The 15,969-nt window shown below is 43.0% G+C and overlaps 2 protein-coding genes across 2 annotated transcripts in view; one reads left to right on the top strand and one right to left on the bottom strand.

Annotated features, from left to right (window-relative positions):
• Positions 1-13,699, bottom strand: part of LOC139222720 (leucine-rich repeat and fibronectin type-III domain-containing protein 4) — a 33,628-nt gene extending 19,929 nt beyond the window's left edge. The window contains exon 1 of the mRNA XM_070854564.1: positions 13,639-13,699. The gene's annotated coding sequence lies outside the window, so the exon portion shown is untranslated. The remainder of the gene's footprint in view (positions 1-13,638) is intronic.
• LOC139222527 (pyruvate carboxylase, mitochondrial-like) overlaps positions 1-15,969 on the top strand; it is a 274,531-nt gene that overhangs the window by 182,491 nt on the left and 76,071 nt on the right. The gene's annotated exons all lie outside the window — the stretch shown is intronic.

Here is a 15,969-nt window from a genome sequence, read left to right as displayed (position 1 = left end):
TAGGGATTGTTCTTTGTTTCCTCACCATCCATCTTCTACCATTTATATCTTACTGCAGTGCTGCTCTTGTGTTTTCTATCTTTTTCTATCCTGTCTCTCCATCCTTGCTCACCTTCCATCTTATAACCCCTTCTGCCTCTGGCTGCTCTGTAAATTTCCACATTGTCTTTCTTTGTGTCTCATTCCCTCTTTCCCTCTTTCTGTCTTGTCTGCCCTTGAGGCAACCTGAGTACGACAATGTTATCAGTCACAGCTCTACCTCACCACCTTCTCCCCCCCTTTTTTCCCCCCTCTTCTGCCTGTGTCTTTTTGTCTTGTCTCTCTATCGCTTGCTGACTCTGCTGCCCTCCTTGTCTCCTTTCCTGCTGCTACTTTGGGTCACTAACTATGCACACCTATGCACACACACATCCTCAGATCCCTCATGCCACACACGATTTTGTTCTATACTCTGTCTCCCTGTCTCAGAGGCACACTCCTTCCTTGCTCTTCCTCCCCACCCTCGCCTCCTTCCACTAACTTTCTCACCTATCCTTCCTCCACATTTGCTTTATCTCTTAATTTTCCCATGTGTCTATTTCTCTCCCTTGCGCCTTCCTCCTCCTCCTCACCACCACTTTTTACTTCCCTGAAATCTTTCTTCTTCCACTTCTGCATCTCTCTCTCCCCTTCATGTCTTGCTCTTTCTCTATTAGAGGGCAGATCCCATTTGCAACTAGAGCAGTGCAGTATTGAAGCTTTCTGACACGCACGCACGCACAAGTTGGGTGTAACCGATCCCTCAGCTAGTGATCGATCTGACCCAGAGAGATGGATAGCACCCTGTCCCATTCATTTACACTCCTCCTCTTGCTCTTTCTTTCCCTCTCAACCTCATCTTCTATGCCCTAACTTGTCCCTTTTCCATTTAAACATGGCAATCAAACAAATAGTCTATTTTCGCAGGTATGAAGAGTATTTTTTAGGGGGGGGGCACTTTGTATAATGAGACTGCCGTCTGTACATTCACTCGTTTGGATAAACTTGTTTGCTGCTCAGCTTTTCCTGTAGTTTCCAATAACATATAGCAAAGTGCTAAGCAAATGTTTGAAATGGTGGCGAAATAAAATGAGTCGGTGTATATTTCAACTACCCTTTTATGCAAATATATTCAAGAGGATGTGATACCAGTCTCTACAGTGCCAAAAAAACGGTTTCCATAAATCTTTATCAATATTTTTCATTATGACAACTTTTCTACCTCAGCAGGGCCAAACTTTTTTTGCAGTACTTCATTTTTATTTTGCATTTATGAAAGCCCACTCTCACTTATGAAAGTTTTTTTCATGCACATATCATAAATGCACAAAAAAACAAACACATATATTCAGTTTACCATGATATAAAACTGAGGAAAACTGCAAACTCTCACACTTGAGTTTAAATCAGTCAGTTAAGCAACTAAGTGATTAAGCTCAAGTGCCTGTTCCAGATACTGGTTACTACATGTCAGGTAGCTTAATACTTAATCACAAGCCACTCACAGAGTTTTCTCAGGAATTTATGGAACTACATTACTCGTTAAAAGTAGTTTTCCCCATAACAGTATTTGCGTACGATGTTGTAGAGTATAATATATAGCTTTTTAATTCTGTTTTTATCTTGCATAGTTTTCTTCCCTTATCTTTATCTTCCTCTTTGGTCTGTTTCTTGTGCTGCTACAGCACTTGAATTTCCTCTCTGGGACTCAATAAAGTCTTATCTTTATATATTGTACTGATGCAGCTGCAGCACAATATGTGTGAGTTGCTGCCTGTGTGTGTGTGTGTTTGTGCACAGTTGCTACTGTCAACTTGTATCTCCACTTAATGTATATGGTGAAACTATATGTTAGCCCCACCACGCTTTTCTAGTGTGTGTGTGTGTGTGTGTGTGAATTAATGTGACATGTGACTTGGGATGCCTTCACGTGCTCTTAAGAGTTTACTGCTGAATTTGCAACTAGAAGGGAACACACAGATCCGAGCATGCACACACTCTAAGTCCCTCACTGTGTTGCTCGCTCACACACACACAAAGCAGCAGGCATCGCTGTATAGCAATAAGGCCAAAAGATTTTTTGCATCAAAACTGCTTGTCACTTTGTGGGAAGGAAAGAATAAAGGGAGTCGGGCAATGAAAGATAGATGATAGAGAGACAAATCACAGAGGAAGAGAGGACAGAAAAACAACAAGAGGAGAGTTTAGACAAGCAGATGAAACTTCCACAAAATCCTGTTTATGTGTGTAAAAAATACATCACATGAAAGTACATATGCATTTGGCTTAGTCTGTGTTTTGGGAGAGTGTGTGTGCTGCAAGGCATGCATACCATATGATTGTTGCACAGCCGCTTAGGTGTTTTGTGTTTTCTTTTTTTTTCTTTTGCTCCGTCTCTATTTTGGGAAATCTCGTGCTACCCTACCCTGCATGAACCCCCAACCCTCCAGAGAGCAAGAAACTGGCAGGTGGAGAGAGCAGAAAGGCTACATGAAGTGAGTGAGAACATGAGCTAAAAGCGTCTGTGGAAAGAACTACTCAGTACCCCCACTGTTGGAGCACGACTCAGAACTGTGAGGCTGAACCTAACCTCACCCTATCCTCCAAAAGTTTCCGTTTAAACACCCACCACAGCCCCGGGTGGGAGCAGCTTCTTTTTGTGAGGCCAAACCCAGCTAAATATGGGACCGCTAATAGCTTCAGTAAGATGAATTTCCATTAGCAGTGTTTTTCAGTGATACTTTTGAACCCAAACCAAACCCATGCAATTAAGAGAAGCTTCAGGCATGACTTAAAAGCTTTAATGTGTCTGTTTGGAAGTATATCTTTGTTATTTCGCAAGGAAGACCTATTGCACTTAGAGGCTTAATTCCCTTTTTGATCTCAGTCTTTAATTCTCCGTGGACTGTTATAAATATCGGGCCCTCTTACATGCCAGCCACAATTAATAATGTTAATAAACTCTGTGCGTGTGTGTGCATTTGCATGTACATTTCCAAATCTGCATATTCCCATATGTGTTTGTGCATTCTCTGTGGCGCGCGCAAATGCCATTAGCTTATAATCGACTTAAATCGACTTAGGGAATGTTGCAGTGTTTACAAACAAGGGGATTTGTATTAGCTCTCAAAAGCCACTTATCACGAGCACAGTAATCCACAGATCTGATTGGAGTGTGAATAGGTACACTGCAAGGCTTCTGTGAAAATCACTGACAGCCAGTCACCACAGCATCGTGAGGAGGTTTGACTACTAAGTGTGCAAAGTTGAAGGTGGAAATGAAGTAAAATTTTGAAAGCGACGTCATTTGACTGTAAGTACGCATTGCTGAAGCAGACTTTGACACCCTTCAATCTGAAAATACACACTGACTCTACTGGCACGAATGCAGGGATCAAACACGGAGGTAGCCTTTCATGCAAACTCCCACAGAAATAATTTCACTCACTCCAAGACGTCCTAGCATGTACTCTTACTCACAATTCAGGCCCTTCATATTAGGTGAGCGCTTGCCTACAGAAACAACCGCGAGCATACCAAAACAGTCTTCCCACACAGTCATAATTATAGGGAGGCAGACACATACACACACTCTCTCTCTAGGCAGGAACAAAAGAACGCCCACATAGCCTCTTCGTGCGGCAGTCGTGTGTACTGTAAGTCCACTCATCTTTTTGATACTATCACTCCCCTGCCCTGTCATTCCTGTCGTATTCTGGCTGCTTCAGTCATCCAGGGTCTATAGAAAGCACAGGAAGAGGGGTATCAATACTGGATATGGGAATGGACAACAAAGGAAGAACAGAGAGAGGCTAACTGCATGAAATGCAGAGAGGGGGAGAAACACAAAAAAGAAAATGGGAGAAGAGTAAGCAAGATGGTGGTTGGAGGAAAATGCAACCCAGTAATGCGAAGAGCTGGGAATGAGTGGAAAAGAGGGAAAGTTTGACGACGATGGAAAGAGGCATGAAGAGTCGGTGTGTATGAATGTGTGTCGTTAAGCGGATGGGCAGAGAAATATGTAAAGGCGATAAACGGGTGAAGGCCACCATCCATCACTGTCAGAGAGAGGGATGAGGGAGGGAAGAGTGGATTTGATTAGGGAAAGGGAGAGCTGTGTTAAAAATGAGTTTGTAAGGCATCACCATTATAATGGTGGGAGAAGCAGAAGGACAGCAGAGGCTGAGGGATGGGAGGGAAAGGTGATGAGGAGCGAAAGGAGGAGGGAAGGTATTACCATTCAAGGGGAATGACAGTTAAGATGCCAAGGACTGGCTTGAGGCATATTGCTCGATGCTGAAACAATCGTATCACAATCTGACCAACACTATTGCCTAAAATGTTTAATCTAAGCACTGAAGTCTTATCAGAGGTCTGAAATTAAAAGTAAGAGTTAATAGTAAGATAATAAGCTATGCTGTAGTTGGATTTAGATTTTTCTCCCTGCCCAGTATGATAGAGTATCCGTTTTTAAAATGTTACCAGAGTTTCATTACAATTGCAAAAATAACTTGACCAGAACTTGGCCTAAATAAATTACAATCCAACTTTGGTGAAATTTTAAATGAGATCAGAAACTAGTTGGTCAAGGAACAAGGAATCAATAACTTTGGCCCTTGACAGGTTTTGGTAGTTTTTGTTTTTGTCTATTAGTGGTCATATAGATATTTGGCAAATTATTTAATGGAGACAATTTCAAAAGTAGATATGTGCAGTACGCTAATAATGGTCGATATATAAGCTTGGCTCATTGATCACTGTAGCTCTGTTTTTCATGTGGCAGTACAAAGGTTGGCGAAAATCAAAAGTGAGAATGCTCCATATTGATGAGTACTGGCCAAATTCCAGCAGTGGCAAGAAAGCTAACATAAGATTAGAAAAGAAAAGCATGTCAGTTTGTTATATGTTGCTGTAGTAGTCTTTTTTTTCTTTTCTTTTCTCTTTTTAGCGAGACGTGATCAGTGCCATTCAGACACAGGCAGCATGTAATCCTAGTCCTTTTGTCAAGTGTACGCCTCTCAAAAAAAGAACGAAAATGTCAGTCATTAAGTGCTTGATGTGTTTCAGTCTGTACAGTCTGTTTTTTCCAGCCGTATAGGTAGGGGGTACTGATGGACAAGTCTCACAGAACCCCCTGAGGTAAATAGTAGGAGAGGAAGAAGAGGAATGGGAAATTGGAGAAAAGAACTGAAGTGTATTCTCTTTAAAATAAAAGGACTGCAGTTGCCTCACAGTGGGGCTCCAAAATAATACAGCTCCTCTGAAATACTCCTCAACTAATTCCTCCCAAACCTCTATGTTGTGTTTTAGAGAGAAAAAGAGTGTGTGTGTGTGTGTGTGTGTGTGTGTGTGTGTGTGTGTGTGTGTGTGTGTGTGTGTGTGTGTGTGTGTGTGTGTGTGTGTGTGTGTGTGTGTGTGTGTGTGTGTGTGTGTGTGTGTGTGTGTGTGTGTGCAAGTGTCTGTATCAGAATGTGTATACGCATCTTCATGCGCGACCCTGTCTGACTAAATCCTGTTGGAATCCATCCTATTTGGAAGATTTTGATAATTGTTTCTATTCCTGGAACATTGCACAGTCAGATTGTTAAAATGTTTTTGTTTGGGTTGTTTTTTTACATATTTGGAAAACTTCCACCTCAGCTTTGGTTTAGGAATTTAAATGCTTATATAAAAACCTTGTTTTTGTCTCACAGATACACATTTTACAGCTCTTGCATGGGGGCGATTAAAAAAAACTCAAGTTTTGGTGATTTTCTTCAGCTACCTGAAAATAAAGCATTTGCTCCTTATGTCCAGAAAATTGACTTTGGGAGATGTGAGCATTTCATCACAGCCGTGTGAAATTGTAGAGCAGTCCTGTTGGCTACAGCGCCTTATCTTAAATACAAAGTTCTTAAAAGTATCTATAATCTTTTGACATGGCAACACTTCAGAAAAAGCAAGCCACTCTGCTGTTTGGAGAGAAAATGTAATAATATTGATGTAGGCTTTGAAGTATGGCTTTCTAAAGGCTGCCACAGTTCGAATCTACTTCACATTGATAAGCAACCCTGTCTTTAATGAACTTTGAGAGCTTTGTTAAAAATTGAAGTTTAAAAAGTCAGAAAAGTTGAGAAACCATTGTTACCTGGGATTCTTTTGAAGTTTGCCTGTTTTTAGAGGACAGACTCTCTTTCTCTGCTGTATGTCTGGAAAAACCAGAAGGCAGAGTTAACCCACTGTTCTGATTTACCTCAGGCTGTGAATCATTGAACCGAGAAGACTTGTGCAATGGTGGACAAGAAAATCTCTAGTGAACAGTAGCATTAAGTAGGCCTCGCTCACATGCATCTTATGAGTGGAGCAGAACTTTGTACTTGATGTCACAGCTCATATCTTTTTCCCCTCAGCTCGAAACTTTGTGCCTCCTAGCGCCCCACCCCACTTGTTTGCAAATCATTTGGAGACTTGGAGGTCGCTAATGCTAGAGCGGAGTAATGTTCAAGCGCTGTTGAGATGTTTTCCATCCATTTTCTTGCTAATAGAATCAGTAGCCGTGGTGACCGAGTCAGTAAATGAGGCTTTGTGGGTTTCCTTTGTTTTTGCAAAGTTATGAGCTAATGTCTGATGTTAAATTGGAACTTTGAGCAGTTATAATCATGAAGCTAAAATAATATAAACACCTGATGCAACCTGGGTGAGCAGCTGTACTAAACATTAAAACCCCATCTACTGAGAAAGCTCTGAAAGTTTTCTTAGCAATTCTGTAGCAGTGTTGTGTTATATCTGTGGCAGCCAATCTCCCACTCCTTGCTGAGGTTTTGTAATTGTTTCCTCTCTTTGGAAAGCCTGCATGACTGCACAGCTTGGGGATTAAATTTTCTGGGAGGTAAATTGAATTGGCAAACAACGGAGGTGACAATGATTTTCCTTGGCACTTCATTGGCACAGATCGTACCATGGAGCGGCCTTTACATGATCTGTTATGAAGCTCTCATTTGGAAATCTTAAGTACGATCCAATATCTAGTCTTTAAAGTGTTTGAAAATCTGTATTTATAGATACAGGCTTGTGTTGTGTCGGCATTTTCCTTTCTTATTATGCTTCAATGTCACTCTGTCTGCAAAGTGGGATCTCAGCATTATCTGTTTTGAAAGTCCTCTTGTAAACCGTAGCAGTAGTTTCATTCTATACATCTATAAGAGTCTCACAGATGGATACAGTAGAGCAGCCAAAATGGTGGGAACAGCTGAGCAAATGAGGGACATAAAGTGCTGAAAACGGCTCTGGCAGCTCTGTTACACTGCTGCACCAGGATGCCTTTTTTTCTTGGAGAGGAATCATTTTTCATTGGTGGATTGCTGTCATATTGGTGCCAGAGAGCTGGCTCAATACTGTTCTGTTTTGATGCTCCCTTACTCCAGATGGCAATAGCACAGTTGCATCTGATTAAATTGCACAGTAACATGGCTTAAAATGGGAGCTAATAAAAGCCTATAATTAATAGCTGACAGTCTTTGCTACATGCAAATCTTTTGATGTAGATCACATATTGTGCTGAATGTGACGGGGAAATTGGTGTCTGTATGGATTGGCATCCTCTATATACATGCAAGCTTTTCTTTTTAAAGTGGTTATAATCAATATTTGTACTATAGGAATGTGTCAAATGACAATGTGAAAGGCATTGCCTGTGGGGCTGAACCTATAGACAATTAGTTATTATTACAACACCAACCAAAAAGATGCTCAGAGATCCTCACTTTTTGGTACTTCTCGTGACAAGTGAACTGAACTTCACACATAAAACCCATTAAGGTTTCCATTATATTTCTTGGAGTAGCATATATTGTATCCTATGTGCCATTTTCATATTCATTCAGTGAACCTCAGAAAGAAACTGCTATGAACTCTTCAACTTAGACTACTTCAGTTTTTAATCCAAATTATCCCCACACACGGACACATTCCCACTCACAAACCTGCACACATACGAACACTTAAAAACACGCTTCTGCTTACACCCACAAATTTGCCTTTGCATGACAAACTGTATCACAAGTGTTGCAAAATAACTGACCTGCCACTCACCCTGAACATAATGTGCTTGCAGTTTTCTCTGTCCCACTCCTCCTCCTCTGTTCATCCCTTCTGTTTCTTTCATCTCTCATCCATCTTCCTCTAGTATCTTTCTATCGTCATGCCTCTCATTTTTCTCACTATCTCCTCCTCACTCAGTTTTCTTCTTGTCCCGCTTCATTCCTCCATATCAGCCTTTCCTGCAACCCTGCCATATTTTGAGTGGCTGATTGTGGGTGTTGTTGTGCACCTGTCCATGTTTACATAGTTGAGGCTAATCAACAAAAATTGCAAATCCACCACAAACACCAGTCGCACACAACCACTCTGAGCTGTCAACATCTCCCGTCCTATCAGAAACCCTACGGCGCCAATTATATGGACCCTGATTGGCTAACACGGCAGGGCGCAGCTCAACAAAAAGTGTTTGTGTGTGTGTGTGTGTGCAAGTGGCTGTTTGATGATTCAGCAGGGTTCCCAGCTTTCTAAAGGGAAAATCCTGAGTGAGAAAGCAATTACCCAATCAGCACTCTGCATTCAGCACAGTAGGTCAATGACATGCCAACAAGGGCTGTGACTCAGTGATGGATGTATTGATTAATGCCACACAAACACACAAACACACACACACACACACATACATACATATATATATATGTACAATCTCCATCTTCAGTCATGCATTTCTTTCTTTTTCTGTTCTCTCTTTCTTGCTCATCCATCTATCTCACCCCCTTCTGAAACAGTGCTATGTAGAGAAATGGGGAAAGACAGAAGGGAGAGCAGGTGTGAGAAGTGCAGGAACCCTGGAGTTCGAAGATAAATGCGACGTGGGGATCGGAAGGATTTCCAACAGTTACTTGGTTGAGGCCTGTGAGTTTCAGGCACATTTGATCACAGGGGCTACTCTCGGCCATAATGAATCACAAACTCCAGTGTAACCACATAGAGCCTTTTTTCCTTGATGTGAGAAACTAATAAAGGCGAAACAACACCACGCTGCAATGAGCCTGCAGGGGAAACTGTGTTCCCTTGAGTTTGCTGATTACTGCGTCTCATATTCTAATGCTTAGCAGTGCTGATACAGGCAGGCACACTCTGCTTCGCTGTCAAACTTTATGTGTTGCAGACTAAGTACAAGCCGGTTTTCTTCTGACACTTGTCACCCACGCTGCATTCTGCACCATGATTCACTTGAGCATCTACAACCTACTGCATCTGTAGAGCAGAGTTGTAATGCAGAGAAACACCTGTGAGTTTGCAGACTTAGACTAAGCTAATATTGTTGAAGTGGATGCTACATTACAGCTGTCGGAGAGGTGGTATCAACATGGGTAGCAGACGTGTGGGGGCATCATTGTAAGCAACTGGTGACCTCCTTAAACTCCTAAAATCAACCAGTTATAGAGAAATAATGGCCGCAGCATATTAGTGAGTGGCCCTTACACTTTTTTGTTTGCCTTGCTGTGGCATAATGCAACAAGAATTTACTCTCTAATGTTTTTCCTGCTTTCCTCAGTTTTATGTAATTATAGCTTAAAGAAGTAATTTTGGTGTCTGGTCATTTTTCATGATTTTCTGACTAAACATTGGAATTGGTTAAAAACACAACAACAGATGAATTAATAATGTAACTATTCAGTAGTTGCAGCCCCAGTGTGATAAATTCCACCTGTCTGCTCCTTAACGACTGCTAAAATAAAGCCATTTTAGTCTTGCTAAGCTGAGCAGGTTGTAGTCCTTGCTTGGACAGGACACGTGGCTGTTGGTGAGCGCTTTTCTGACGGGACTGAAGGCATCAAAGTTTTGTGTGTGCGTAAATCCGTGCCCTCTTTTCCCTCTCCATCTCTGGTGGGGGTTTTCACAAAGCAGGATTAGCAAGTTAGCCAGATAACTTTTTAAAAAGTACTTCAGTTAGCAGTTCTCCATCTGCATGGCTGAATCCTTTTTCTAAACCTAATATTCAAATTTAGTTTCATTGATTCATATCAGTGTTGCCAAGGGAATGGAATAAGCTTTTACAGATAGATGGGTAACTACCTAATCCTGACTTGTGAAATTCCCTGCAAGGGCTCATGGGCCTTTAAATCTGTATCGGTTATGTTTTTTCTTACACTTCCTGATACCTCGACCTCCATCTTTCTCATCCTTTTTTTCCTCTTCATGCTCTCTTTCATTCCTCATTTCCCACCAGTGTCACTCCCTTCCTACCTCACACTCTTTCACATTTGGCTCGCCCCCATTTCTCCTCCCTCCCCCTATATCTCCCTACCCAGAACCGTCCCTCTGTCTGTCTCCAGCAGTTGCCGTGGTTACAGTTTGTTCTGCTCATCAGGCGCCTGCTGTGCCTAAACAGACTGTCAACAGTTTAATTACTCATCCTCTCATCCCTCTATCTTTCCTTACTTCGTTACTACGCTTTTGCTTGTTGCTTCCGCCTCTGACTCGGGAGCCTCTTAGTCACCCCTCATCCCATCATTTTCTCCCTTTATTTTCCCACTTCCTTCCACCCTTTACTTATCATCCTTCTCTTTTGTCACCACCGCCCTTCTTTGCTACTATGTTTGTCGACTAACAGTCTAATTACTCATCCTTTTTAACTTTCAGTCATGTCACAGTTTTATTCCATTCATTCATCCACTCCTCCATCTCTCTATCCACCCGTTCCTCCCCCTCAGTGGGTCGGTGCTTTATTAACATAGTTTTTCTTTTCAGACATTGTTATTCCTCTATTCCCATATCCCCACTCCCTCTTATCATCCACCTCTCAAGTGTCATCACTCGTCTTTTCATTCTTCATTAGTCTCTCTCCATCCTCTGAGTGTTCCCCCCTATCTTAAACAGTCAGTCTTGTAATTACTGCTCTACATCCGGCTATTGTTCTATGCCTCCCTGTCCATCATCTGCTGTTTGCTTCTTTAGCTGTTGACAGCAGCCTGATGTGTCATCGTTTAAGCCTCCGTCTGTTCTTTAACAGCAAAGCCTCGCACTTCTCTCCCCCCACCGTTTGCCATTCATTCATTCGTCCATCCATTCATCCATCAAGCGCCGCCTTCCCGACACTGGCCACCTCTCCCTTGTTTCAGGGTTTCAAATCTTCCACTTCTCGCAGTGACTGAATGCTGGTTATCAGAACGGTGTGTAACATCCTTCATCCATCATTCAGCATCATCATCTTTGATGTCTTTTCATGTGTCTGTCTTCATTTGTGTCATGACATTATCCTTAACGCCTGCAGCTATTGCACTTAGGATTTAGTCCGTTATCATTTTCTCTAGCACTTTATCAATCAATCCCTCATCTCCTTCTTTTGTCGCTTTTGTTCCTTAATTGACCCCTCTTGTGAAGAGCTAAACGCTAACCATAGTTTAGCAACTTACTCCCAAGCCCAGCAGCGTTACCTAATGCATTGTTTTCTGGGTTTACCTTTTGAAATGAAGAATTTCGATGGTAACCCTGTTATTTCTGTGAAGTGCTTGACAGGTGTAGCAACAGTAACTAAGGGGGAGGGGCTTAGTGAACGGTCAGCTCATTGATCTGCTTCTTTTCTGTACTCCAATAAGTGGTCCATTGCCTGCCATTCGTTTCTCTATTCCTTGATCCAGTCTGTTCACTTTGGCAAGGCTCCTACTTTGAACAGTGAGCATCCCATCTGTTCATGCATCTCCCTTTATTGTAGCCTCAGAATGACAGACAGCCTCGGCAACAACGAGCCACGTGGAGCATCTAAAAGATATTTTAGAAACTGCTCTTTCATTCTGCCTTTATTTCCCTGTTTGAACCGTATGACACTTACCTGCTCTGTATTCTTATGACTATCACTAGCAGGAGAGCCAAGCCAATTATAGAATTATGATTTGGTTAATGGATATCAAAAGGCCTTTTTGATTCAGTCATCATCTTTTCAGAATTATTGCTGCCCCCATTCAAAGCAAGAGTCAAAACTGTTGTTAACGATCAACAGAGCAAGTAATGAGCCCTGTCTCCGTTATTCAAAAAGCTTATTGTTGGTAAAAATAGTTTCACAAGCGGTGTACTGTTTTTAACCTGAATCTCTTTTGTTTCCAGGGTAATTAAGTTCCTCTAAGGTGGAATTTTACTTTTCCCCAAAGTTGTGCCTCATAATTGGCACGTCTACATGGAAAGGCCCCATGGTACATTGTATTCCCCTTGTAGTTATATCTCTAAATAGCTCATTACTGATGTTAGTGATCTTTTACAGACTTTTTGGGGTCATGTAAGACTAATTGTAGCCAATGGTATAACAGTAGAAGGCTACATAACGATGGCCATATGTCATTTCTAATTATTTCTTCCTCATCAATCTTTCTATTTTTATCTCCCTTCGGTGAATCTAATCACTCTAGCCTGAATGTGCCTCTTTCTGACCTTTTTTTATTATCTTGTCACTCATCATTCCAGACTTCATTTATTCAATCAATCTTTCAGCCTCTTATTTTCTTTTATGTAATTTCTTGCTTCTCAAACACTTTGTCTTAATCTTCTCTATTATATCACCCTCTGCTCCTCTTTATCCTCCAATTTCTGTCCGACACCTTCCTTGCTCCTGTTATCTCTTTCTCTGCTGCCATGAGCCCTTCATTATTTCACTCTCTTTCCTAAACTATTCTACCTTTTTCCTGCTTCTCCCATTCCTCTGTCTTTTTTATCCTTGTCAGTGAAAGAAGTCGATCACTGCTTCTCACGTCTCCTCTTCTTACTGCAATCCTTTCATCTGACCTCTCTCAGTGCACATCACTGTCATGTGTCACCCCTCCCTCCCCCGCTCCCCTTTCCACCCCCCTGCATCTCTTTTACTCCTCCCTTTTCCTCCCTCTTGCGCCTTCCCTCTCCTCCCGTCTCCATTTCTTTCTCATCGCCCTCTTATCCTCCCATATATCCACTCAGTCAGTCTGATCTCCTGTGTCAGTGTGCCAAATCTGTGTGTGCGCGCGCTCAGACACAGCTTACGTAAAAAGCCTCAAACGAAGGGATGTTGGGACTGTTCTGTGCCGCTGCCGCCACCACACACACGTCCTCACACTCTTACTCTTAATACACACACAACACGCCAGGTGAGATTGCATAAAGGCGAGGTGATGAAAGCCAAGCTGAGAGGCACCTAGTGAGTAATCTGATACAGGACAGCTGGCTGACGCACACACACAAACACACTGATTCTCAGTATGGTACAGCTATGTAGAGCTAAACAAAAATGGGAACTAAGAGGTGTAGAAGGATTACGATAGAAGGATAAGAAAAGAAAAACCATACAATCATCTGTGCCATGTGGGAGATTTGAGCGTGTGTGTGCTCCACTCTGACATTTGCCTCTTATGTTGTTGTTGCTATGAATGCACATCTGTTCATTATTTATAGGCCTGAGTGTGTGCATGTGTGTGTGAGAGAACACCAAGTTCCCAGTCCAGTGAGTGCTAGTGTTCACCGCATAGATGTGCTCAATGATTCAGCACAAGAGAGCCAACCATGCAAGCATGGATCCACCTTTGCCGGGCCAATATACGGCAACATCGTGTGTGTTTGAGACTGCGCGGACGTTACCTTTTCCGTCTGTGCGGCTCTATAATCCGAATCAGCTCCACATGTTATCCAGGTTTATGTGTGTGTGTGCGTTTGTGTGCGAGTGTTTAGCGCAGATCTCTCTCCAGGTGTTTCTCCTTGTGTCGAGCCAGCAGGGGGTGAGGGGATGGTGGGGGTGGGAGGGGGTGTCGTGTGCTTGTGCTGAAACCTGTCCTACTCCCCCTCACACACACACGCCCCCACACACATCAAAAGGAAGCGGATGTAGGTCAGTGTCAGAAAACCAGAGAGTTGCAGAAATTCCAATCCCACAATATCCTCTTAGGCTTCTATAGATGAAGAAAACCTGGAAAATCCCGAATTACGTGCTCAATCCTGGTGCAATATTCCGAAATAGAGACCTCAGTTTGAGAAAAGATCCATGAATCCACTTCGCTCGAAATCCTATTTATGGTGTTTTGATATGATTTCCTCATGGCCGTATTCAACTTCTCTCTACAACTGGTGCAGTTCAATCAACAGAGAGTAAGAATCCTGGAGTTGGCTGCAATCTTCACCTCTCCTCCCTCCTCCTTCCACTCCTTCTCTCACTCCCTCTCTCCTTTTTTTTCATACAGCCCTGTCTCCTCTCTTCTTATTTATACAGCTGACTGTCTTACTCTCCTATTGCTTCATCCTTTCACACATTCAGTTTTTTTGACCCTTCCTTTTTCATCCCTCACTACTCGGAGTGATTTCCAGGGTGTGTCACACGGCCTCTCAACACTCTGCACAGATTGATCCGCATTTGCTTCCCCACATTGAATTAGTTGTTCACTGATGACCTTGGAGGGAGGTGCAGAGAAGGTTTGGGAGTAAGCTGGAGGGATGGCTAGAAACCTGCAAAAGAGGAGAAACATGCAGAGTGTGAAGAGAGTGAACTGTGTGCACTGTACATGTGTTCCATTAATGCCCTCTTTACTCCGTGTGTGTGTGAACTCACACAAGTCAAACATTGGATTGAATCCATTATCACTTTTTTTCCATCCTCCTTTTTCTGTTCCACCTGACCTCCTCTTCCCCCTCAAGACATCTACAACCACCCCTCTTTCCATGACTTCTGCTGTCAATCATTCACTCCTCCCTTATAGCCTCTATAAATCCCCCTCCCCAGATTGCCTCCCCCCATTTCTTCTCCCCTCTCTCTCCCCATGCCTCCCTCTCACCTGTCTGTCAAAGAGAATCAATAGTTCTGAGACCCTCTTAACGCCTCTCAGCAGGATAGTTGGCTTGTTCTCGCTCGCACACACAAACACTCTCAGGACAAGCACATGTGTACACACACACGCACACAAGCACACACACACACACACATACACACACACACACACACACACACAGAGTCATGCAGCACATTCATGCATGCTTGCACACACACCACCACCACGACTGCCACAACCACGCACACATCCACTAAGTAGTCATGCAGTGATACTCTCCTGCAAGCACACACAGCCTCTGCATCTCTCTCTCACTGTCTCCTCCACACACACACACACACACACACACACACACACACACACACAGTCTAATGAAACAACTGAGCTATTGATCCGCGCCATGAATGTCAGACAGTTCAAAAGTCTGCCGCCACCCCCACCCCCCTACCCCCCCACTCCCTGGCCTGTCAATCAAACTCCAAAAGCCGACACCTTTAAGAAGACAATCTCATTATCTTGCTCTAAAGCTGTGCACTCCCTCCGTGTTTGTGTGTGTTTCTTTGTGAGTGTGTTCCTTAGAGTGTGTATATGTACATTAGTGCAGCAGCTACATATTTACAGCCTCTCTGCTGGATTTCTTTCTCCCCCGAATTCAACTGAAAAACCTTGATTCATTTTTTTCTCTCTTTTCATTGCTGCTTGTCTGCTTCTGCTCCTCTGGTGGTCACTTTGCTACTTCAAAAGCATAAATACAGCTACTTGGTGTCCTTTATCCATTTTTTAAGTCTTCCTCTGGTTCTTTCATCCTTATCCAACATGTCTTTTCCCCTTTTTTGCTCTCTGATAGATGAAAAGCTGGAATTACTAACCTCGTTTTCCGGATCGTTCCACCACGACCCCTGGAACCGTCACATCTCCCCGTCTCCGCGGCGCTCTCTCTGTCTCAGCTCCGTGGAAAAACACCCATCTCCCTCTCTCTCTCTCCTCTCGATCTCTCACTGTCTTTCCCCCTCTCTCTCTCCCTCACTCTCTCTCCTCCCGCCGGTCGTCCCCTCACTCGGTCTCGACAGCTGCAGCACTCTGTCTGCCTCCTCTGTCGCTCTTCCGTCAGGCTGTAGGCTGATTGAATTTTAAGTCATGTTAATCCCACAGA

This window comes from Pempheris klunzingeri, chromosome 23, assembly GCF_042242105.1.
Source record: "Pempheris klunzingeri isolate RE-2024b chromosome 23, fPemKlu1.hap1, whole genome shotgun sequence".
NCBI classification, from domain to species: domain Eukaryota; kingdom Metazoa; phylum Chordata; class Actinopteri; order Acropomatiformes; family Pempheridae; genus Pempheris; species Pempheris klunzingeri.
The sequence above is the reverse complement of the archived record's forward strand: the minus strand, read 5'-3'. Positions and strand labels throughout refer to the sequence as shown.